This window comes from Podarcis vaucheri, assembly GCF_965113315.1.
Source record: "Podarcis vaucheri genome assembly, chromosome: 2".
Taxonomy (NCBI): Eukaryota; Metazoa; Chordata; class Lepidosauria; order Squamata; family Lacertidae; genus Podarcis; species Podarcis vaucheri.
The window spans coordinates 91,618,715-91,641,921 of NC_138760.1; the positions used below are offsets into that span (position 1 = coordinate 91,618,715).

Genomic DNA, 23,207 nt, shown 5'->3' on the forward strand with positions numbered 1-23,207 from the left:
AGCCAGAAGACGTATGATGCTTTTAGAATGATGACAATGAGAAGGCATCTGTAAGAAGATTCACAGACAGGAAAAACAGGCAACAGGCAACCAGCCCCAGCATGGAGTCTCTAGATAAGTAGTTTAATTGCCAGACTGCATTGCTTGGAAGGAGAAGGAAATCTAAGCTAAATTAAAAGATTAGAGAGAGACATTTTTTTCATCAAGTGGCAACAAATAGAAGAAATGGTCGTCTGCTCAGGAGAAAATAAGAAGAAAGGAGCTGTGAATGTTGCAAAAATACATCCATTAGGCCTGTGTTATCAAAACGTGCCTGTGCCCCTGTATCCAGCCGTACATTTCCATAGCAACAAGGCCTTGTCAACGAAGAAGAAAGTGTTTTTGTCAGGGATAGGCCCAAACACATAAAAGCCATTTCTATCTGGGAGCAGTACAATCCTCTTAAATCAATACAGCACACGTAGTAATTGCACTCACCATTTCTCCCATAAATCTTCACTTTTACCCCTTTCATTTCCTGCAACTTGTCATCATATGAACTAGAGCTGGTTTTACCTGCTTTCTGCAGTTTTGATTGCCCCTTACCTTCTTCCATAGAAAACAGGTTCTACATTCGGAAGATAAGCCATTTCCTCCATGCCTAGATAGAAATGTTGTGTAGAATAGTTCCAAGCTGGAGGTCTTCACTTTATTGTCTTCCTGGTGTTTCTTTCAAGACCAACGGCACCAATTCTAGCTACTAAAAGTGCTAGTGGTGGAACTCTTCTCTAGGGAAATCAGTAACTGAAAATTCAAAAACAAGGAGAACCCTTCCCCTGTGTAGATGCAATGGATGATACTTGAAAACGTTTGCTCCTTTCATTGGACCACAAACTCAACCTGTACTGGAATGCAAGTACCGACTCTGGGTTATATTCAGGGCTGCAGCTCTGATTGCACAAGACTTCCATGCACACAATGGAACTTCCTCTTCCTCTACAGTCAAAGGTGGATTTAGGGGAGCAGGGCCTTGGGGACACCACAATGAAGATTTAGAATAGAGCATGAGAGGTGGTGGGGGGCACTGAATTTTGGTACCACACAGATAGATTCCAAGGTCTGCCACTGTCCTCTGACCAAAAAGCTACAATTTAGTTTCCAATTAAGGTTTCAGATGAAGGTTTCTTGAGAAACATATCCTATTGATATGAAAACCAGTAATAAGACACTTCTTACTTTGAGGGCCCTAATATATATATATATATATATAGGCAATTTCTGATGTGTTGCAAATAACATAAATACCATAAGAACCAAACCTGGTTGCTTCCGCTGGGAGCTTAAAAAGTATGTTTTAAAGTATCTGATATTTAATCAGATTTCCCCTAGAATGGTGGTTGTTGTTTTGAGACTTGGATCAGTTATTATCAGCTTTTCAGCATTCAGTACCATTGGCAGCCTGTAAAGGGTAAGAATTAGAGGAGATATAATGATTATGACAGGAACACTAACAAGACAATATCTTGCATCTCAGAGAGCCCCACATTTTGACAGATGGAAATGAAAATGTTAATTTGGAAGTGAAGTAGAAAGAAATAATTCCTAACACACATACTCAGTGTGGTTCAAAGAGAATGAGATGCGAGGGAAGGACACATTGTTCTAACCGACAATGCTTTTTTTTGGGGGGGGGACGACTGCTGGCCCACAAATGTATCGCTCCTACCACTGACTTATTCCTGTGTCAAGGCAACCTCAGCATCAGATATTATGAAAATGCAGTGGAAGAGGAAGGATTAGAAGTATGTACTGAGTGAAAGGCGTAATTGATTAGTAGGACTCATGCTTTGCATGTAAAAAGTCTAGTGCCTTCTACGTGTGCCCACTGTGGTAGTTAAATGCACCAGAAACACATAGCTCATTCCGTTTGGTGAGATGGCCTCAAGATTGCCTGCAGCTAATTAGCGTAGAGAAGGTACTAAAAAATGAGGGCCCTATCCTGCTGAACAAGGAGAATCCCATCCCTTGAAACATGGAAATTACTGAGAGATTAAAGAATATAGCCATAGAAAATGCCACTATAATGACGAGATTGTCTCATTATCTTTCTCCACTTTGAAAGTTATACATACAGGGCTTCCCCCGCCCAGCAGGAACTCAGTTCCGGCACCTCATCTTTCCCTCGCTCCCATTCTTCAGTCACCTTTTGTTTCCTTGGGTCCTTATAGTGGCATCACCCATCTGTTACTTCTCTTTTAGTTGACATGTTTGAAAGCTGTTGCATATAAAACAGAAGTTGCTCTTTATAGGTCTACAGAATTAAAGTGTACCTCTGTTCCCTTTAGGAAAACACAGAACTACTTGGAACATAACTTTCAATTATTGGCCCTAAAACGCACTGCATCTGGAGAAAGGTTACGGCAAGATTATGATTTTCGGAAGAGAACCCAGCAGTCTTTTGTGGGAATGACAAAAACGCCCATCTGCTTTGAAGCTCACAGAACGTTTGGTGCATTGTTGATGGGTATTCTTTATTTGAATTTTATTTAGCAAAATGTGTGAACTGCATAATCAAAAGATAAAATAATTATCAATAAAAGGTAAAGGGACCCCTGACCATTAGGTCCAGTCGTGACCAACTCTGGGGTTGCGGTGCTCATCTCATTTTATTGGCCGAGGGAGCTTCCGGGTCATGTGGCCAGCATGACTAAGCCGCTTCTGGCAAACCAGAGCAGCACATGGAAACACTGTTTACCTTCCCGCTGGAGCGGTACCTATTTATCTACTTGCACTTTGACGTGCTTTTGAACTGCTAGGTTGGCAGGAGCTGGGACAGAGCAACGGGAGCTCACCCCGATGCGGGGATTCAAACCGCTGACCTTCTGATCGGCAAGTCCTAGGCTCTGTGGTTTAATCCACAGCACCACCCACGTCCCTATCAATAATAATTATTATTATCAATTAACAAAAAAACCCCCAAACCAAGAATGCATAGCTACTTGTTGTCTGGGTAGGCTTGCTGAAATGAAGCAGTTTTTCTTTTCTTTTTTAGCAGGCATCTTAAAAAATGGTGCCTGTCCAAGGGAGGGCAGGACATTCCAAAGCATAGGTGCTGCCACACTGAAAGATCAAGTCTTCACAGATGCGGAACAAACATGTGGCATTTGTAAAAGTGCAAGTTCCATAGATCAAAGCAATTGAGTAGGTATGTATGGAGCAAAGTGATCGTTCAAATAAACTGGTCTGAGGCCACAAGATACAGTGTTTGCATTGAAGTTTCACAGGGAAATGGTTTGACCCACTGATCACCAGTTTAAGCTATTGGACACTTGAAAGCAAAACCAATATGCCTGTGATGAGATGATTATTTGCCTGTTATTTGTTGTCCTCACTAGAAGGTTTTGCTCTGTGAATAAATAAAATAAATGAAAATATCAAAAGTTTTTTTTTATTTAAAAAAAACTGGAACTCCTCCTAGAGGTTATATTAATATTTCTGTGTTTGATGGATATGTGAATTATTGATACTGTTCTGTTTTCATCAAACACCATAGCTAACCCAAACTAAACTTGCAAAACAAGCCTGCAAATGGTCAATTATTAATCATTCAATTATTTGTAATTTCCCAACAAATTTTGCTCTACAGTTTCGATGGGCTTTTCTTTGAGGAGCCAAATCTGGACACTATGGTATCAACATGGATTCACACAAGCAACTGCATAGCGTAGAATTTGGGGGCATGTGGAAGGGCTGCAGGGAACTGTAGAGGAAGGAAAGGCCCTGTTGCACAAGCTGCAGTAGATAAAAACATAAGATGAGCCCTCCTGGATCAGATTAAAGCCCCATCCTGTTCTCACAGTGGCCAACCAGAGGTACTGAGAAGCCCACAAGACACTGATATTAGGTCAAACATGCCCACTGCTTTATTGATTATGGTCTTAATAAAGGTTACTGCTACCACAGAGCATGGATTCTGCAGAGGGCAGCCTGTCTTTTGGCTGAAACTTCATGCTCAGCCTATTGGCTGGGCACTGGAAGTTGCTGGGTATTAGGGTTCCACCCCAGCGTAGACCATTCCAGTGGACCCTGCATAGAAACTGGGTCTGTGGTGACCAACTTCAGCTCTTTGATCTAGAGCTGGGGCTGTGCCAGGGAGGCTAAATCTCCGGGGCCCAGCTGTCTTCAGCCCACCCAAAATCTGTTAGGAGGGGGCCAGGCCCCCTCAATGTTGAGGGGGTGGAGGAGGGTGAGGGCAGAGCTGAGTGTGGAGCAGCTTCAGTGGCTGGCTTCTCATGAGCGTGAGAGAGGAGGAACCGCCGGGCATTGAAGCTGCCCCATGCTGGGCTCCACACTCGACCTTCTCCCGATGATGCAGTGTTGCTCACATGTTGCGTGCTGGGCACATTGTGTCAAACACACGTGATGCATGATACACGCATTATGTCACACACACATGCCACCACATGCAGCGGCAGAAGAAGCCGCTTGGGTGCCAAGGGGCAGCACGCACTGCAGGGCCTCTGGAGTCTGCCTCCCTCCTCCCACTCAGCCACCCTACAGCTGAGGGGGAGACAGCGGGTGGGCTGTTTGGGCAGCGCAGAGCCTGCAAGTGCTCCATCCACTGCGCCTCTCCTAGGAGAGACACGTGGCTTGGGCGCACTGCAGGCCCTGCGGTGAGTGCCACCCAGCATTTTGTCACACACACCCCTCGGTGGTGACATCCGGGGTGGACCGCACCTACCACACACCCCTTCTTCTGCCCCTGGCCACATGCTGGGCCCTCACAATCTTGTGTGCAAGTCGGTGCCTCTGGGCCATTACGGGTTTCTCCCTGTTTGGCTATAGAGCCTGTCCAATATGCCTGCTCTACCAACACCTAAAGTTGCAACAGAACAATAACTTGAGAACAGAACTTGACAGAACTGCTAACCAGTGACTCTGCAGTAAGGCCATTTTTAACTGAGGGTGAGTAGGTGAAGTAACCATAAACAATGATATGGTGCTGGGGAATGGTCCTTAATTTCTGCCTGTGGGATGGGCTGGAGAGAGAGAGAGAGAGAGAGAGTTCTCTCTTGGACCTACTCTGAGGTTGCACCCCATTCACTCTGGCCAGAGCCTGGGATTGGTTCCACTTCTTGATCATGCAGTCCTCTTCCACCTGCCTTCCCTATTTCAGTGTTTAGCTTTGAGCTAGTCTCAATGCAAGCGAATGATATCTTCACGTACATAAACATGGGGATTAATTAGTGCATGCAAAGTGCTTTGGAAATGTTGATTGAAGGGAGAGATATAAAAGCAAAGTAGTGTATCATGCTCAGTAGCCTTCACCAATTTAGGAAAAGGCACCTGGCCATTAATCAGACAGTTTTAAACCTGTACCCATAGCCGCTTATGAATAAATATATGCTTCCTATTCACATCTCAGAGTGGCTAGAGACCCTGTCCCTCCCGTCCATCATTAACTCCCTATGTGCTTATCCTCCTCTGATGTATTCATGGTGTCAAGGGCACGGAGGTAACTTTATATCTTTGGTGTGCACATATAAAAGCTCAATGGTGGGTGGCATTATGAGTTTTATTGCCAAGCATGTAATGACTGCCTCTCTTTTGCATGAATGAATTCAGTGGGTGACAGGTATGTAATTCATAGCTTTGTAAAAAGCTTTGAGAGTAAGTGTAAGAAATGTACTATATAAATGTCAATATAATGCACATTTTAAAGACTATGGTTTGAATCACAGAGAGGTAAGTTTGTGGACTGGGGGGGGGGCTGTGATGGTGGGTGGGAAGAGAGAGAAAAGAAACATAAATAGAAAAGGAACAGCAGGGTTTTTTCTGGGTAATGATGACTGGGGATTTGTGCCGCAGTTCCATAAACGCATCTGCTCTGTCTAGAGCACTTCTATGGGCCTCATTACTGGGATATCTGAGTGACTCACAAACATGAAGAAATGTATATCTGCACAAAACAGTAGGGAAGTCTATTACCCTGATTTTACAGAAGAGACTCTGGGGCACAAAGAGATTAAAGAAGCTCTCTGTTGCATTCACAGACGGCAGGCAACAAAGGTGTGGTGTGAACTACATCCCCTGGTTTCGGGCCCAGCACCTTGATCAGAGCAAATGGCATGTGTATGTTTTGGTCCCCCAGGGAAGAGGAAAAAAGACTATGAAATCCATTCTGCTATGAGCCATTCATCGTCCAGCTCTTTCTCCCCTACCACACAAAATGACCCTTGCAGTCACTTTGCAATGGAATCTCTGTGGAGCTGTTGGCCAATTCACGTGACACGCCCCATTCCAAAATGAATTGTAATCATAGGCACCTTTAGGAAACAAGGTTTGTGAAATTCCAAATAACTGAAAATATTTTTGTGCACATCCCAATGTCCAAGAGCCCCCAGTGACCCAGGGTTTGGTTTTCTTGAAATGAAGGTCAAGGGAGACTGTGGTGCCATTAGGATATATGACTTTATTTACACATACATGGAACCTGCACATAGGACTCACCATGACTGCCTCTCTTCTTCTCTTATAATGGCAATGGCACCTATCTGAGAGGTGCCAGAACAAAGTTCTGGTGAGTTCCGGCTGAAAAAAAGCTCTGTATAACAGTATCTTGGAAGGCATGTCAGCTCCAGGGAATTCTGGGTCATGCCTCCCTCCTCGCCATGCTCCTATGTCCCACACATCATTCGTGGTGTTGACTTAGATCAGGGGTAGGCAACCTAAGGCCTGGGGCCTTGATGTGGCTCAATCACATTCTAAATCCGTCCCACAGACGGTCCGGGAATCAGCATGTTTTTACATAAGTAGAATGTATGCTTTTATTTAAGATGCATCTCTGGGTTATTTGTGGGGCATAGGAATTTGATCATCCCCCCCACCCAAAAAAAGATATAGTTCAGCCCACCACATGGTCTGAGATACGGTGGACTGGCCCATGGCTGAAAAAGGTTCCTAACCCCTGACTTAGATAGTAGCAACTGTGTTATCATCAATTGTTCCGTGTATGTGAAGAAACCTAATTATGCGACTCAGTGCTGTGCTGATCATTCACAGATACATATGGAACTTTCCAGAAGCATAGCTGTATTGGTCTGGGGTAGCAAACACAACTGAGCCTCAGAGACTAAGGATGAAATTCTTAGCTCATCATGGCAGCAGTGGGGCTTAACAGAGCAGTCAAACTTAGGCCAGCTAGGGTGGAAGTGAGTGGGGAAAGAAAAATATATTTTATTCCTCTTATGCCCGCTCAGTGGTCTGGGCCCTTCATCTCAGCCTGCCAGCAGCAGGGCTGGCTTAGGATCCAGACATTCCTTCACTAGCGCAGCTCTGCCCCTTTGTCACTCCAAAATGGCGCATTTGGGGGATTATGCTAGCAACCACCAGCAGGGCTACCATCAGTTGTAGCTTCTACCCACAGTTTTGAGCAGGGGCATGAAGGGGCAGAGACAGCCCCTCCCCTTGCCAGTGGCCACTGGGCAGAGCTGGGTGGAGGGACACCTCAGTCTCATCCAAACTCTGCAATGGTAAGTCAGGGCTTGGAATTACTCTGTTAATATATTTATTATTATATAAGCTTTCATGAACCACACTTCACTTCATCAGGTGCATGAAGTGTAATCCTAGATTGGGTGAGGAATGCAACAAAGTGAGATCACATATCCCTCTAAGCTCACTCCTCTATAACAACCAAAGAGCATCTTGAGGAAGTGGCTCCCATGTGGCCTGGTCTCTGTCAGAATTGCTGCTTCTTTTGCCCCACATTTAGTCCCCCTTCACACATACAGTTTTCATTAGCCACAGTTACACCACCCTTCCCCTGTGCTGGCTGGCTTCTCTTCTGTTAAATGCCCTTTCCTTCCCAGTTTAACAGTTTTACTGCTTCTACTACTGGAAGAACAAAGTGTCTGGAAGCAGCTTCACCCAGTGATCAACAATACAAGGAAATCTCTATTAGATGTGTTGAAGAGCCACCTGCAAAGCAAATATTTATAGCACTCAGACACCAGAGAAGGCTTCGCGGGGCTGACTGAGATCATGACATGCCAAAACCTGGGCAAATGACTGTAATTAAGTCTGGAGGAATCATGTTCTGCTTTTTATAAACAACTCAGCATGTGATAAGGCAGTTCTTGTGTGTCTGTGGTGCGAATACAACAGAGTGGGAAGGAATGGGGGATTAGTTTGTCTAAGCAAGATAGGTTAGAGCTTCAGCCTTTTCAAGGCACATGGAAACACAACCTATAAATAATGTGCAGCTCTGGGAACTAATTAAAAGGAGAGATTAAATCAGAGCCCAGCAAAGGAAAGCTTAGAGTAATTTGTGGGTGTCCTGTTGTTATTACTTAGTACAGGGATGGGAATCTAGAACTCATGAATCTCTTATCCAGTTTTTGTAATTCCATTTGTATTCCCAGCTTTTGGATTTTATTTTTTAAAAGACACTTTGGGTTGACTCGGGTGAAGTTATCACATGAAAGGAACAACTTCTGCTCATGTGACAAAACTTCTCTCCTTTTCCTCTGCAACCCCCGCAATCTGCTCTGGAGGGTTAGGAGAACCCCAAAAAAGATTTTGGGGGAGGTTATTGGCCATGCAGGGAGAGGAGAGGAACAGAACGTTTAATTGTACATGAAATGTCCTTCTACCCACACATGGTTGTTTGAAACAATGCTTTATTTCCTGTTGGATACAGGTCCATAGTTTTGTAAATGATAAATCTCCCCTGCCAACACACATTTCTGATTGTGTGTGTGAACATGGTTGGTTTCTAAGAACACTGGAGGGCAGCGGTGCCAACCTGCCCTCAGGATTGTGGGTGCCTGTTGTTGCAAGATGGACGTCTCTGCAGCCAGCGAGGCACCCTTTTCCACAGGGAGGGGCTCCGACTCAAGGGCAGAGAGATTCTGCTTCTGTGTCTGAGCCCCACCCCCAAAAAAGGGTAAATCTAACAATAATCTGGGCCCATCTTACCTCACCTAGGTTGTTAGTTAATCAAGAAAGCATGTTCTCACTAGAAGAGAGCACGTGTTGCGGTTGGGGAACAGGCCACTGTTTCATGACTAGGCAAAATTTGGTGGAACCCAAACTCTTAAAGGGTTAATTGGGTTGCTGGGGATTTTTGAGTGTTGCCAATTTGGAGGAGGGGTCAGAGGATATAAATATAGGTGCCAGACGATGGGACGTCCTCTTGGCCGTTTTGCACCGGATCAAGGAGCAGCTACGCTCGAGTCGGTTGTATTGTGCCTCGTCTATTCCCCCCTTTTTTCTGGTTCCTTCTTCATTTTCGTGGTTATTCGCTCTCTCCTGATTCTTTCCCTGTTTCTCACCTTTAATTCTTGCTCCCTCTTGCTCTTCACCCCTCCCTGCCTACTAAAACCCCTCTCGGAGGAAGGCAAGGCTGTGCGGGGCAATCCCCCCCCTCTAGTCGGGGGGAGGCTTTGCCTTTTCAGCTGCTAGGCCCCGAATTCTTGGTGGGGGGGCTGCAGCCTCCGCAGCCGCGGAACGCGGCCGGATGCTCCTACCCCCCTTTTGCCTTCCCCCCACCCCCGTTTGCGTTAGGCCGCTCCGCATTTGCGGAGCGCGGACGGGCTCTCTCTTTTCTCCCGCTTTTCCCCTTCAGTGGGGGCCGCGGCCTCCGTAGTCTCGGAGTGCGGCCGGGCTCCTTCCCCTCCCACCTCCCCCCACCTCTTGCTTTTGGGCCGCGGCCTTCGCTGCTGCTGAGCGCGGCCGGGCCCTTCTCCCCTCCCTTGCGTTCGGGCCGCGCCGCTGCTGCCGAGCGCGGCCGGGCCCCTTTTCCCCTCCCGCCTCCCCCCCACCCCTTACGTTTTGCCGCGGCCTCCGCTGCTGCGGAGCGCAGCTGGGCCCTTCTCCCCTCCCTTCTCCCCTCCCACCTCTTCGTTCGGGCCGCGGCCTCCACTGCTGCGGAGCGCGGCCGGGCGCCTCCCCCCACCTCCTTGTTCTCATCGCGGCCTCCGCTGCTGCGGAGCGCGGCCGGGCCTCTCTCCCCTCCCCCTCCCCTCTTTGTTCGGGCCGCGGCCTCCGCTGCTGCTGAATGTCCTCGGGGTCTTTTGATACAGGATGTGCAGTTGTCTCCTGTTGAACTTTGAATTACAATTAGACGTTCTAAGACAGATCAGAAGGGCAAGGGTGCCCTCATTCGTCTCCCGGCCACGGGTGAATCGGGCCCTTGCCCTGTAAAAGATGTCAGGAGGTACCTTGCTTTGCGCACCCATGGAGATGGGCCGTTGTTTAGGCATGAGGATGGGTCGCCCCTTTCTAGGCAACAATTTGCGAAGGTGATGCGAAAGGCGATTCTGGCGGGTGGCGGCGTAGCAACTGACTTTGCTCCCCACTCGTTCAGGATTGGGGCTGCCACGACGGCAGCACACTGGGGATTGTCAGCAGCCAGAATAAAGGATTTGGGCCGCTGGAAATCGGATGTGTTTAAGCGTTAGGTTCGTTAGCACAGTTTTTTTACATTGTTTTGTCTATTCATCTCAGGTTCCGCGGCTGTCCGCATTTGGATGGTGGGACACAGCATCATCCACTGGGCTTGTGTCGCAGCACGGCAGTCGGGAATGGGTCCAGGTCTCGGCCTCCCTCGGCATATTCAGTTGTCTTGGCTGTCCAGAAGGGGAATGCGATGGTCGGAGCTTCTGCCTATGATTCGGAGGCAGTTGTTGTTGGAAGGACCCCCATCGGCCATTGTGGTGCAGTTGGGTGAGAACGACCTGGTTTTTTCGGACTGTTTTTCCCTGCGTGCTGCAATTTTGGCGGACGTGGAATAGCTGCGGGCAATGGTGCCGTCAGCTAAAATATTTTGGTCGAGGTGGCTACAACGGCGTGCTTGGAGGGACAGTCATTGCCCAGCTGCCACGGAGAGAGCCAGACGACGTATTAACTCCGCAGTGTCGCTAAGGATCCTGGAGATGGGCGGTGATGTGATTTTTCATCCTGAGATTTCCTCTCAGGAGCCATCCTTTTTCGAGTTGATGGCGTGCACCTTTCTGCTTCTGGTAATGAGGCATGGATAGGTGCGGTGGTGTCCAAGCTGAGGTCTTGGCTGGGTCTGTGAGTGGTTTGGCGGTGAGCTGTGTGCTCCATGGCGGTTAGGCATTGATTAAATTGGTTCTTGGAGGGGTAAGGGCCTATCCCTCCAAATGATGCGGAAAGGGAATTCCGTTAAAGGAATCCAGGGGCTTGCCATTCTTTCGTCCTGTCCGTGGAGCCGGGCTTGGGCCGTGCAAGCCCCACCGGAACATGAGAGTGAGAAGTGTTGGATTGATTCCCAGCCTCATTTCTCACCCAATACTTGTTTCCCACGCTGGCTTCCGGTGGTGTCCGGAAGTGCCAGCTCTGTCCTGTGGGGGCAAGGACAGATAGTCAAACCAATGCCTAAGCAACCACTCACATTTTTTGTATTTGAATAAAGCTGTGGCCAAAAATTATGCCAAAAACCTTAAACAAAAAATTGAAGTGTGAAGTGTGAATTTTTTGGGGTGGCACTGTGGGACTCAACACGCAAAGCGTGTTCTCACTAGGAGACAGCACGTGTTGCGGTTGGGGAACAGGCCACTGTTTCATGACTAGGCAAAATTTGGTGGAACCCAAACTCTTAAAGGGTTAATTGGGTTGCTGGGGATTTTTGAGTGTTGCCAATTCGGAGGAGGGGTCAGAGGATATAAATATAGGTGCCAGACGATGGGACGTCCTCTTGGCCGTTTTGCACCGGATCACCTGCCCCCTCCCTTTTATAGGGTGGCTTCTGGTTTATTGACCTTGCTATGCCTGTCATGGGGTCGTCCGCCTTTGAGCGGGGGCCTGGTAGGAATTTTGCCATTTGGCTGATTGGCTGTGCCACTTGGTTTTTGCCTACTACGTAGCAAATCGTCACAACTTGTAAGGTTGGCGGTTAGGCATTGGTTAAATTGGTTCTTGGAGAGGTAAGGGCCTATCCCTCCAAATGATGCGGAAAGGGAATTCCGTTAAAGGAATCCAGGGGCTTGCCATTCTTTCGTCCTGTCCGTGAAGCCGGGTTTGGGCCGTGCAAGCCCCACCGGAACAGCCTCATTTCTCACCCAATACTTGTTTCCCATGCTGGCTTCCGGTGGTGTCCGGAAGTGCCAGCTCTGTCCTGTGGGGGCAAGGACAGATAGTCAAACCAATGCCTAAGCAACCACTCACATTTTTTGTATTTGAATAAAGTTGTGGCCAAAAAATTATGCCAAAAACCTTAAACAAAAAATTGAAGTGTGAAGTGTGAATTTTTGGGGGTGGCACTGTGGGACTCAACACGCAAAAGTGCAGGCTTCAATCCATTGCAGAGGCCTTGAATTAGCTTCAACCACTTAGGAAAGAGATGATACAGTGTGAAAAGGGGTGATTTTTTTTACTGATTTCTTACAGATAATTTTTATTTTTTATTTTTGTAAACCATTTGAGATTTTATTGCAATCGAGTGGCATATAAACGTTGTGAAACAAACAAACAAACAAACAAATACAAATGGCATCTAAAAATAACCGATAACAACAAACTTAAATTGTTAGGGCAGGGTTGGAACAGCTTCCTGATGAAGACTGGCAGACATTTCCATTATTATCTATTATTATCTATTATTATTATTATTATTATTATTATTATTATTATTATTATTATTATTGAAATGAGAGAAATGGTTCACATTTTACTGCAATCCTACCTAACCTATGCTTCCTGAAACAATACTAACGTGAAATGCAGGAATTATTTGCACTTCTCTGAATTTTGCGATGCAGTTCTACAACCCAAAAATATGTACAAAAATGTGTATATTTCAGGGACTAGACAGAGGAGGAATGGTAGAGATCGCCTCCCCACCCTGACCCTTCCAGGGAGGAGGAAGAGGAAGACAGCATAGACTTACAACAGTGGTTTGGGGAGGTCACAGCTCAGAGGCAGATGAAGGGCAAAGTTGGGAAATAATAGGAGAGGAGGAGGAGGAAGCGAGGTGATAGCTGATGGACACGGTGTCATTGGAAAGCCTTCCAGATGCCCCCCCGAACCCGGTGAGCCTTGAAAGTAGGAGAGCAAAGAGCTAGAAGACAGAGGGCATATAACAGCACCCGTAGAAGTGATGAATGAGCAAGTGGGAGAGTCAGGGGGTCGAAATTCACTTGGGACAATGCCGTTATCCAAGAGGCTGGGTTCTATAGCCTCTCTCTGTAATTACTGAATAAAAAGGGATGGTAAGAAACCTTCCCTTATGTTTGTACTTTCCTGGGAGCCGCTGACAACATCCTGACAGTATATTAGGTCGGAATATAAAAATAAATAAATGCACATATTAGTGAAAATAACATAACATGTTGCCATCTTGACTTTCGTGTGTGCCTCCCTGTTGAACTCAGTGGCCAGGAGATGCCAATCTCACCCAGAAGACAGTTTTGTATGTATGCATGCCATGTATCTAAATAAGTTGTCCATGCCACCATCACAAATTCATTATACAGTAGCTGTGTCTTACAGAGCAGATTGCTAGTTTTTCACCAAAGAAGTAACATGCTCGGGGAGGGGATGCATTCTCTTGTTATTGATGGCTTGCACACAGTTTCCATCTGTCAGCAGAAGGGATTTCTGCTAATGCAGTGAGACCTCCCCCTTCCCCCTTCCCCTGTGTAACCCTAAATCTGCTCCAGAGGATTGAGGGGACTCTCCAGAGCAAAGCTGTGATACTTAAGAGAGGAGAAGGGGAGAGGGAAGTCCCATTGCATCAGTAGAAGTTCACTCCCACAATGTTGGAGGTTCCCTAGTAGTTTCTATCATCCCCCCCCCAACATGGCCTGCACCTACTCTCTCTCTCAAATACCTAAAATGTTAGCAGACAAGACACATATAAATGGGACCTTTGTTGTTGTTTTTAAAGTTGAATGAGCTTTTCTTAACATTATTTTTCCACCCTTCATTGAATTTAAACACTGGCAATTCCAGTAAAGCCATTGGAAGGGGAATTGTCGGTATCCATTAAGATGCTGAGATTTCTCCCCTTTCATATTGGCCCTATTTCTTAATTTCCAAAGTAAGAGGCAGCGGGGTTCAAGAGTTCTGAGTCATTTCCCGACAGCAGATGCATAGAGGGTGCTTTGTGATGACCCAGTGGTGAAGGAAAGCTACTTTCCAGGTGCTCTGCGACACCCTCCTATGTTAGCTCTAGGAAGACTGGTCTGAAATGAAGTTCTGCCTCTGGGTAGAGGACTACACACTTTAGCTGGCGGCAGCAGACTTTTGTAATTACTATAAAATATTTTTGTTCTCTGCCCAGCTATATCTCTTTGAGGGGGAACAAATACTCGAGAAGCTTTGTTTTACCTGTGATGCAAAACCTTTCCGCTTTATTTTCCTCCCTGCCTTCCTTTCTGAAATTCAGTTTTGTTTCCCCTTCTCTCCTCTCTCCCTCTCCCTCTCTCCCTCTCTCTGGCCACTGGATTCATGTCTTTTCTCTCTTGTTGCCCTCCCAGCGCTTCATTACTGTCATCTTTTTTCCCAGCCACTGAACCCTTGATGTTGTTCTAATTGACAGACGGGGTTTAAAAGCACATTTGAAAGCGCCTGTCTTTTTAAATAGACTCCTGTCTCATCAAAAGATGTACAGCAACATTCCATTAGAGCAAATCATTTGAAAATAGATTGGGCTTTTAGTAACTGTGGTTGTGTTTTTATAGTTGGGCTATTCAGCAAGGTTCTTCCGTTGCCCTCTATTCCTCTTTCTCTTCCATTCTAGAGGGGAAAAAGGAAGCAAGAAGAAGAGATACATTAAAGAAAGATTAGGGACTATTTCTGTTGTTTGGATTCTCCCCCACCCGACTCCCCTTTTCAACTTCTCAAGCAGCTTATTTCTACTATTCATTCTTCATTGCCGAGGCATGAAAGTTTTTGAAATGAAAGTGGTGATGAAAAATGCAAACACGCACACGTTGGAACGGAACAGGGAATAGAAAGGGAAAATAGCATTACTCTGCCCACCGTTCTGCCTGGCAAGACCAATTTCCATTGCCTTCACAATTTATCTATTGACAGCTAACCTTTGGCTTTGCTACAAGCGCCGTGTGTGGAGTGGTGCTTTGATGCACTGTCCCAGGAAGGCACTGAGCAACAGGCTGGTGCCCAAAAGAACCACAATAAAATCTTCTGGTTTGTTGATTTTATTTATTGAAAGGGTTTATTTCATCAAATAAAGAAACAAATAAATAAATGTTGAGGGAGCCTTGCAGCAGGGGTCAGCAAACTTTTTCAGGAGGGGGCCGGTCCACTGCCCCTCAGACCTTGTGGGAGGCTCGACTATATTTTGAAGGGGGGGGAAATGAACAAATTCCTATGCTCCACAAATAACCCAGAGATGCATTTTAAATAAAACGACACATTCTACTCATGTAAAAACACGTGATTCCCGGACCGTCCATGGGCCGGATTTAGAAGACGATTGGACCGGATCCAGCCCCTGGGCTTTAGTTTGCCTACCCATGCCTTACAGCATCTAAGGAACAAGCCCAGAAGCAACCCTATCACTACCTTGAGGCTGTTTTTATGAAGGTCCTCAGGAAGCCATGGAGGTGCTGCTCCACTGGTGGGGAGGGAGGACTACTAGCAGGGCAACTCATATGCAACTCATATCCTCAGCACGTGGACAGAGAGCTTGGCTGCTGTGCATGTTCCATCAGTGCATGTTCCATCCATTTTCCAGTGATTGGAATGTTAAGTATGACTGTTTAATTGACACTGAAATGAAAAATGGCTAAAGGTTTATTGCAGAAAGTTTAACATGCTGCTTTCCCATGAAGCTGTACTAAAGCCAAGTAGAGCACACTGAGCTCTTTCTAAGTTGATGATTAAGTAACTGATTGTTGTTCTCTGGTAGTTAACATGTGAGTGTTGTAACTTTAGATCATGTGATGAAGGTATTGAGTTGCAAATCTCCATTTTGAAAGGGACTTGCCTTTAGTCTTTGTCTCCCAAACTCAATCAAGTGAAACTTTCCTGAAGGGAGAGTAAACAGCCTAAGGCCAATGAAGGCAGGAATGCAGGCTATGGATAGAGAGACAGAGACCTTTCAAACTTTCTAAGATGCTGAGCCTGTGCTGGACAGCACAAGTCATTGTACAGGTATTTTTATGTACATTTGATGTTTTCATTCTGTTATGAAGAAAGTTTGCTAGTAAAATTTGAATAATATCTTTATGGGCCTGGAAAATGCTTTATTTCCAAAAGGAGTCAGTTCTTATGCTTTCAGTTGCTCCAGACTGCACAATATTAATATCTGCAACAGGTGAAAGGAAAAACTGAGTGTGTTGAAGGAGTGTTATGGGTAGGCCTCCATGTTTCCATGACACATCCTCTGGAATGGCACAGAGATATATGCCAGCCTTGGGATGGTGCAGAGGCAGGAGGGAAGAAGGAATAGCTGCCCACTCACCTCCCACCCTGGCTGCAGCAAACTGGTGGGGCAATGGAGGTGGCCGTGGCTCTACCACCAGCTCTTCCTTCACCACAGTGACTCTTAGGCATACTCTGCTCACCTAATAACCCAGCTTTAAAATGCAGAGAAGAAACATGTCACAGAAGATAAAAGAGACTCAAATCAAGGGATTGGTAAAACATCTATGCTCAGCAGGTTGAAAGCCTAGCAGAAAAATAATGTCCTTGAGGAGGCTTTTAATCACATAAGCAAAGATGGGGCACTTCTATATTCCCGGCCTATTGATGGCAGGCAGGCAGGCAGGCACCTAACTCTTTTTGGTGCTGACTCAAAACATCTTTTTTAGGCAAGCCTATTCAGACATATAGAAGCTGCCAAATGCTTTCATCAGGTTTTGGCTTATTGCCGATTTTAATTATTGTTGATTATTTTAAATATTTGTTTTTATATGTTTTTACTGATAATTTTATTTATTCAAAATTCTATTTATTTACTGCATTTATATACCACTTTTCTCTCTCTCTAAAGGGGCTCAAGATGGCCTACATGGTCCTCCACCTCCTCATTTAATCCCCACAATAACCCTGTGAGGTAGGTTAGGCTGAGAAGCAATGACTGGTCCAAAGTCACCCAGTGAGCCTCAGGGCCAAGTGGGGATTTGAAGCCTGGTCTCCCAGGTCCTAGTCTTAGACTGTGCCACACTTTCTGTAAGGTGCTCTGAGGTTTTATGACCATCCAGGTTAGGGCTGGGAGGTCCATATTGTGTGGAGACAGGGCCTTCATGTCATCTTTACCTTTTCCTGATTCACATTTAAAGAAAACATAGTAGCCCTTAAATAGTTTCCCCACTTCCTCTTGTTCCTGCACATATTGTAAGCATACAGGCAGAGGTCCCAATGAATTCTGTTATTTTCCCATGCTGATGTAAGATTGCTAGGATATGGGAAGGGGGTATTCTACCTTTAATAATTACCTTAAAGGAACATTAAAATAGGTGTGGCTCTTTCACCCCTGCACTGTGATGGGAAATCCATGCCTAATGTATTTCTCAATTCTATGCAACTCTGAAAGATACAGGATCTAAAAGTTACAGGACTGCAATTTGTCTCCCTTTAAATCAAAATCAGGAGAGAAACTTATCCCCCCCCCATAGTTGGCAGAAAGGCCTCCCAGGTGCATGCCAGATGTCCCTAATTTAATTACTTCCTGATTTTAAAGGATTGTTGTCCCCCCCCCCCGAAGAGTCTATCTTCACAGGAGGCTACTACAGCTTCCTATAAACTCTAGGACAATATACTATAGCTCTACAGTGTTTCTAACATTTGAATTCTTTTTCTAGAAAGCTGAGAGAAACCTGTCATATGTTTCTGAGAGCTGTCAGTGAAGATTTCGAGTCAAGTGACGCTACCACTGGTTTCCCGTTGAGGAGTTGATTGATCAAGTGGGAATCAGGGTTCACATTTGGAGAAGTGGGTACCTTGTGCTGAGAGTTAAGGTGAATCATTGGCACATGACAGCATAGGTATACTTAATTGGATGTCTTTCAGAAAGTGTGAAGAGATGAAGAAACTTTCAGTAGATGTTCTTCCTCAAGGTGGCTTAATGAGGATTTCTGCTGGCAGGCAGCAGGTTAGGGTATCTTATTAGTGTGAGGAAATGTGAGATGATTTCAATCTCAGAAGGAAAGGGTCAGCCATTTTCAGTTTTGTGCAGTCCACCCACTCAATGCCCCAGCACCCTTCCAAGGAGAGAGATAGCTGTCAGTGAGTCAAGCAGACAGTCAAGTAGACATGTTCTGTCAAGTGATGTCAGAACTGGGAGTGCTCTCTCTGTCTTTTCTGTTGCAGCTTCCCTGGTTTTCTAGCTGTGGAAATGAGAACCGGTCCCAGAAACCTCATCACAAAATGACACAGACATTGGTGTGGTAGATCCATGATGGTTTTCTTCCCTGGGGGTAGGGGGTAATAGAATGTTCATTTGAATGAATTATAAACAAGTAGTGGACATCAAAAATGGGGCAAGACTCAACAGTATAGAATCACAGAATCATAGAAGTAGGATTGTCTCGTCTAACCCTATGCAGTTCAGGAATCACAGCTAAAGAATCCCTGACAGATTTAGGGCAAGTCACATAATGCATAGATATTTTCTCCAACACCTCACCATTGCTCCTCAGTGCCCCCACTTCCTGCAACTGCCACCTTATTCTGCTTTGTGTTGGTAGTGGCAAAATTCAGGTAGAAGTACCTTCCAAGAGTAGAGACCTCCATGCATGGAGGGCCATTGCCTGTTTTGGAGCATTTATTGCAGCCTCTGTGCCCTATCCCATGCTGTTCTGGAGAAGCTTTGGGGTCATGGAAGGGACTGTCAGTGGTGGGGCTTGCAAGGAGAGCATGGGATTGCTCCCCTTTGCCAAGTTTATTTCTGGTCATGGCTCCTTGTATCCAACTTGTCAACACTGTGGTGGTTATTCTTTTTGAAAAATGTTTTTATGGTGCCCGAGGACCCTGCTATTTTTATAAGAATGTAGGCTATACACAACAACCGTTTAAGATCTTTTTTTTTAATCATCTGAATCCTTTTCACCCACATCTGAATCCTCTTCACCCAAGATACGCAACCATTGTGTATGCTTATGTTCCAGCCATATAGCAGAACCAGCTACATATATTTAACTCCCACAGATCACACAATTCAGAGCACAATGGTGACACAATAAGCAAGAGGGAAGCAAGAGCAGATAACACAACACATTGAGCCAACCTGAAGAGCACAAGTCGAATCATAGACATACAACATATCAGTGATGAATCAGTACATTCCTGTACCCATTTCAACAAAGTAACAAACTTCTCAAAGAACCACATTCCAACAGTCTGAAAACAGAAAGAAACTGAAACTGTATCTCTCGAATATGGCACAAAGGAGACAATTGAAGCAAGAGACAAATACACAGCATTTAAGTGCTATTTAAATATTTCAAGATGGTTTTAAAAAATATTTACAGATTAATGTGAAAATGGAGCCGAACAGAATGTGAAAAAACTTGCAAAAGTACTGTAAAAAATAGGCAGATCTGCCCATCCGAGTTTCATTTAGCTACTAAGGCTAAGACCATTTGATAAAGATGTGCTTCAAGAATGTGTTTCGCCCTTTTGTGAAACTATCTAGCTTGCTAGCTATCACTATCAGATCTTGGGGAAGTGGATTCCATAAACTGATTATGCATCGTGTGTCCTGAACCTGCTGCCACTCAATTTTATTTGGTGACCCTATATTCTAGCATTATGAGAGAAGGAGAACAAATGTAGAGGGGGCAGGAAGGTTGTTTTGACAGCTCTAGTGTCAATATGCATTTCATATCTTAGTATTTTATGGATGAAAGCAATGTCTTTCAACTTTGAGCAAAGAAATATCAAAGAAACAGAAGATTTGAGAGTTCCCAAGTGTGGAAGAAGCACAGTTAGGAGCAGCATTAGAGTCTCTTACCTGCTAACAACTCTGGAAACTCTTACCTTTCCTCTTTCATTTGCCGATATTTTCTTCAGAAATACCATATCAATGTAATTATGACACTTCTAAAACCACCGAAGCTCAACTGCGACGTACCTAGTAATCATGTCATGAGAAGCTTTGCCTCTTCATTCTCCATAGCGTTACACAACAAAAGGTTCAGTCCAGCCAATTACCACTGAGAAAATAGGGTGAGAATTCTCCTAGATTTAAATGAAACCTTTATTCATACACTTGTGGTCAAATTTATTGTCCAAATGTTGATGGACTACAACTCCCATGACCCCCCACTCACCTGGGGGGGTGCCACATGTGAAGCTACATAACCTGCACTTTCCATAAAAAGACGTAAACCGAAAAGCAGCCATTCATTAATGTTCACACTGCTGTGAATTTTGCGATGCAGTTTCCCAACGTGGGCAAAGGAGTATAAATGCATATTTTGGTGAAAATAACATGGGGAAATACATTCTATTATGGGAAATTGCTTCTAAAATGAGTATATTAGGCAAAATTGCATACAAAAAAATGTGTGTATTAGGAGAAATGTACACTAAAAAGATTAGCAATACTGCAAAGCAATATAGAAATGTAGAGGACTGAACTTGGATAAATGACAAATTCATCCATTCCTAACCCCAATCAACATGGCCAGTGATCAGGGATGATGGGAGTTGGAGCCCAGCAACATATGGATGACACCAGGCTGGAGAAGTCTGGCATAAAGTTATGATATTGCTATAATTTACTTTGATCTCCAATCACAAATCAGGACCTTGTAAGTGGTGTGTGGATGTGTGTGTAGGTTACCAAGCTGTTGTGTTGTAACTTTCCCATTCCTGTGACAGAAAGAAATGCTTCCCTTTCTGAAATCTTTAGCAATCAGGAATTGGGAAGAAATTATGCCCTCCCCAAAATCTTTATTTCCACTCCATCGGTGTTGCAATTAAGTCTGAGAAAGGGGCCAAGGCAGCACACTCAGACCTTCCCAAGAGAACCTCTCTGTGCTCTTTTCTTGCTTTCCGTGTCCTGGCTCCTTGTGTCGTAGCGATAATCTCTGTCGCTTTGTTGAATCTTCACAATAAATGGCCTTTGAGATTGATTAAAAACCCTCTGCTCAGTTCTGGCTCAGCATCGATTTCAACCGTTGCTGCTTCTAGCTTTATGTGCTGTACATCATAGAAATCAGAGATGGAAAAGACCTATTAGGTCCCATCTGGTTCGCCTCCCCTCCCTCCTCCTCTCTGCATGGGCCAGCAGTTTCTCCTTGCCCTGCCTGATAAATTCAACCCATCTCTCTCTAGTCTATCCTGAGCTGCCGTTTGTGGACATTATTCCAAACCTGTAAGGAAATGTCTGCATTGGTGGGTGGATTCGCTTTTGTGTTGCTATTTCTGGTGCCTTTGTTTATTTATATTTTGTTTCTCACATGAAAGTTGAGCGCTTCCTTGTTGCCAGGCTGACTCCAGCTACAGATATGAAAGGTGCCTCCTCCCATTCTTGCAGAGTGTTGAAGGATGCAAGGGAGGGGCATTTCTGTTCATGAGTGTGAATGAATCCTTCCATGTCTGCTAAAACAGATTTTTGCAGGTTCATGCTGTGATTCAAAAACCTGCCAACACTGTTGGGTCAGAGATGACAGTGTTACCCAGAAGCATAAAAGGAAAGTATCCAAACTGGGGATCGGAAGATGGCTGAAGGTCCCGGTCCAAAATGGCTTTTGCTGGTAGTAGGGCTTTCACTTCAACAGCATCCTGAGAAGCAAATAATAATAATAATAATAATAATAATAATAATAATAATAATAATACCCTGCCCTCCCCAGCCAAGGCCAGGCTCAGGGCAGCTAACAAGCAATAATAAAAACAAGTTGAATGGATACAACTTAAAAACAAGATTAAAATACAACATTAAAATATTGAAACATTGAAATATTAAAATGCAGCTTCATCACAGGAGGAGAAAGGAAAAATAAAAAGAAAGAGGGGGAGGGAATCAAATTGGCTCCAAGCCAAAGGGCCAGGCGGAACAACTCTGTCTAATTAAGCCGTATACAAAGTAAATAACAAGTTAAAATTTAATTAAAAAGAGGACACAGATTTGTGTAGAATTTGTGTATCCTGATTTATATGCATGAATCCAAATTCAGATAAATATAGGTTATGCTTCACTTTTTTCCATTCTGACGTCTTAAATATCCCTGTGCAAGATTATCCATAATACAGGAAATTCTTCTAAAACTTAGGGACTAGCATCACCCTGGGCAGCAGATCCTTACCTTAAGGAATTAACTTAAATTCACTCTTACATGGACATCTGCTTGGCTGACTTCAGTCATTTTAATAGCTTGTTCACAGATGCCAGAGCCAGAGGTTACTCATCTCTTGGGGAGCATATTTGATTCCCCCCCTCCTATGCCTCTTTACTTGGATGTAAGTACCACTTTGTCCAGTGGGGCTTACTCCCTGGTAAGTATGCATAAGATTTCAGTGTTAATGTGTGAAAATAGAATATAGTTAGTTCTCATTCTGGGACAAATTTGGTTTTGCGTGCATCAACTGTGTGGATTTCAAAATAACTAATGCTGATTTATACTAATCTTGTCAAGATGGGCATCCATTCTGTAGCACGGGAAATTAGCAGGAGCAAATATAAAATGCTGCATGGGGTAAGTTTTATAACTGAGCTCAGAGGAAAGGATGCAAAAACTCAGCACCGGGTGGCAAGAATTCAGCATTCAATAACCCAAATTGGAAACAGACTGATATCTTCCAACATTTGATAGAAGGAAATTGGTACACTTGGTTGTTAAATGAGCAAACCGTTTGTACATTAGTGAGAGAGCAAAGCGAACAAACAGGTTTTCCCCCAGGTGTTGAAGGCAAGGGAAAGAAACATCCGCAAGACAGAGGATTATTAAAATGTCAGCCTAAAAGTACAAACAGGATCCCTCTGACACATGATCTTTAAGATCAACCAAGTGCGGCTTAATGACGAACGTCAACTCACCATGCTTCTTGGAGGTGTAAGATGTAATCTTTACATGCAGGATGGTGATCAAATTGTTTAATTGAGAACAAACTCTAACACGGAAAAGCCCAAGCGAAAACTGCAGCTGCTCCCCACCCACACACCTAGGCTCCTGCGTTCCCAAGTTTTGTGTAAATCCTGGACTGGAACTACTCTGTTTAAAATATGGAGCAGAATCCCTAATGTTATAATATCTACAGGAAATATGTACGCCCTTTCTGTTAGT

General features: G+C 44.7%; 1 long non-coding RNA gene across 2 annotated transcripts; it reads right to left on the reverse strand.

Annotated features, from left to right (window-relative positions):
• Nucleotides 1-2,932: 2,932 nt before the first annotated feature.
• Nucleotides 2,933-23,207, reverse strand: LOC309525527. Of its 2 annotated transcripts, none has more exons than XR_014216382.1 (3): nt 22,961-23,207; nt 20,048-20,154; nt 2,933-3,385 (listed from the first exon to the last, which is right to left on the reverse strand). It is a non-coding gene; the product is annotated as an uncharacterized lncRNA (long non-coding RNA). The 2 variants fall into 2 exon arrangements; XR_014216383.1 differs by lacking the exon at nt 2,933-3,385 and adding an exon at nt 14,494-14,742.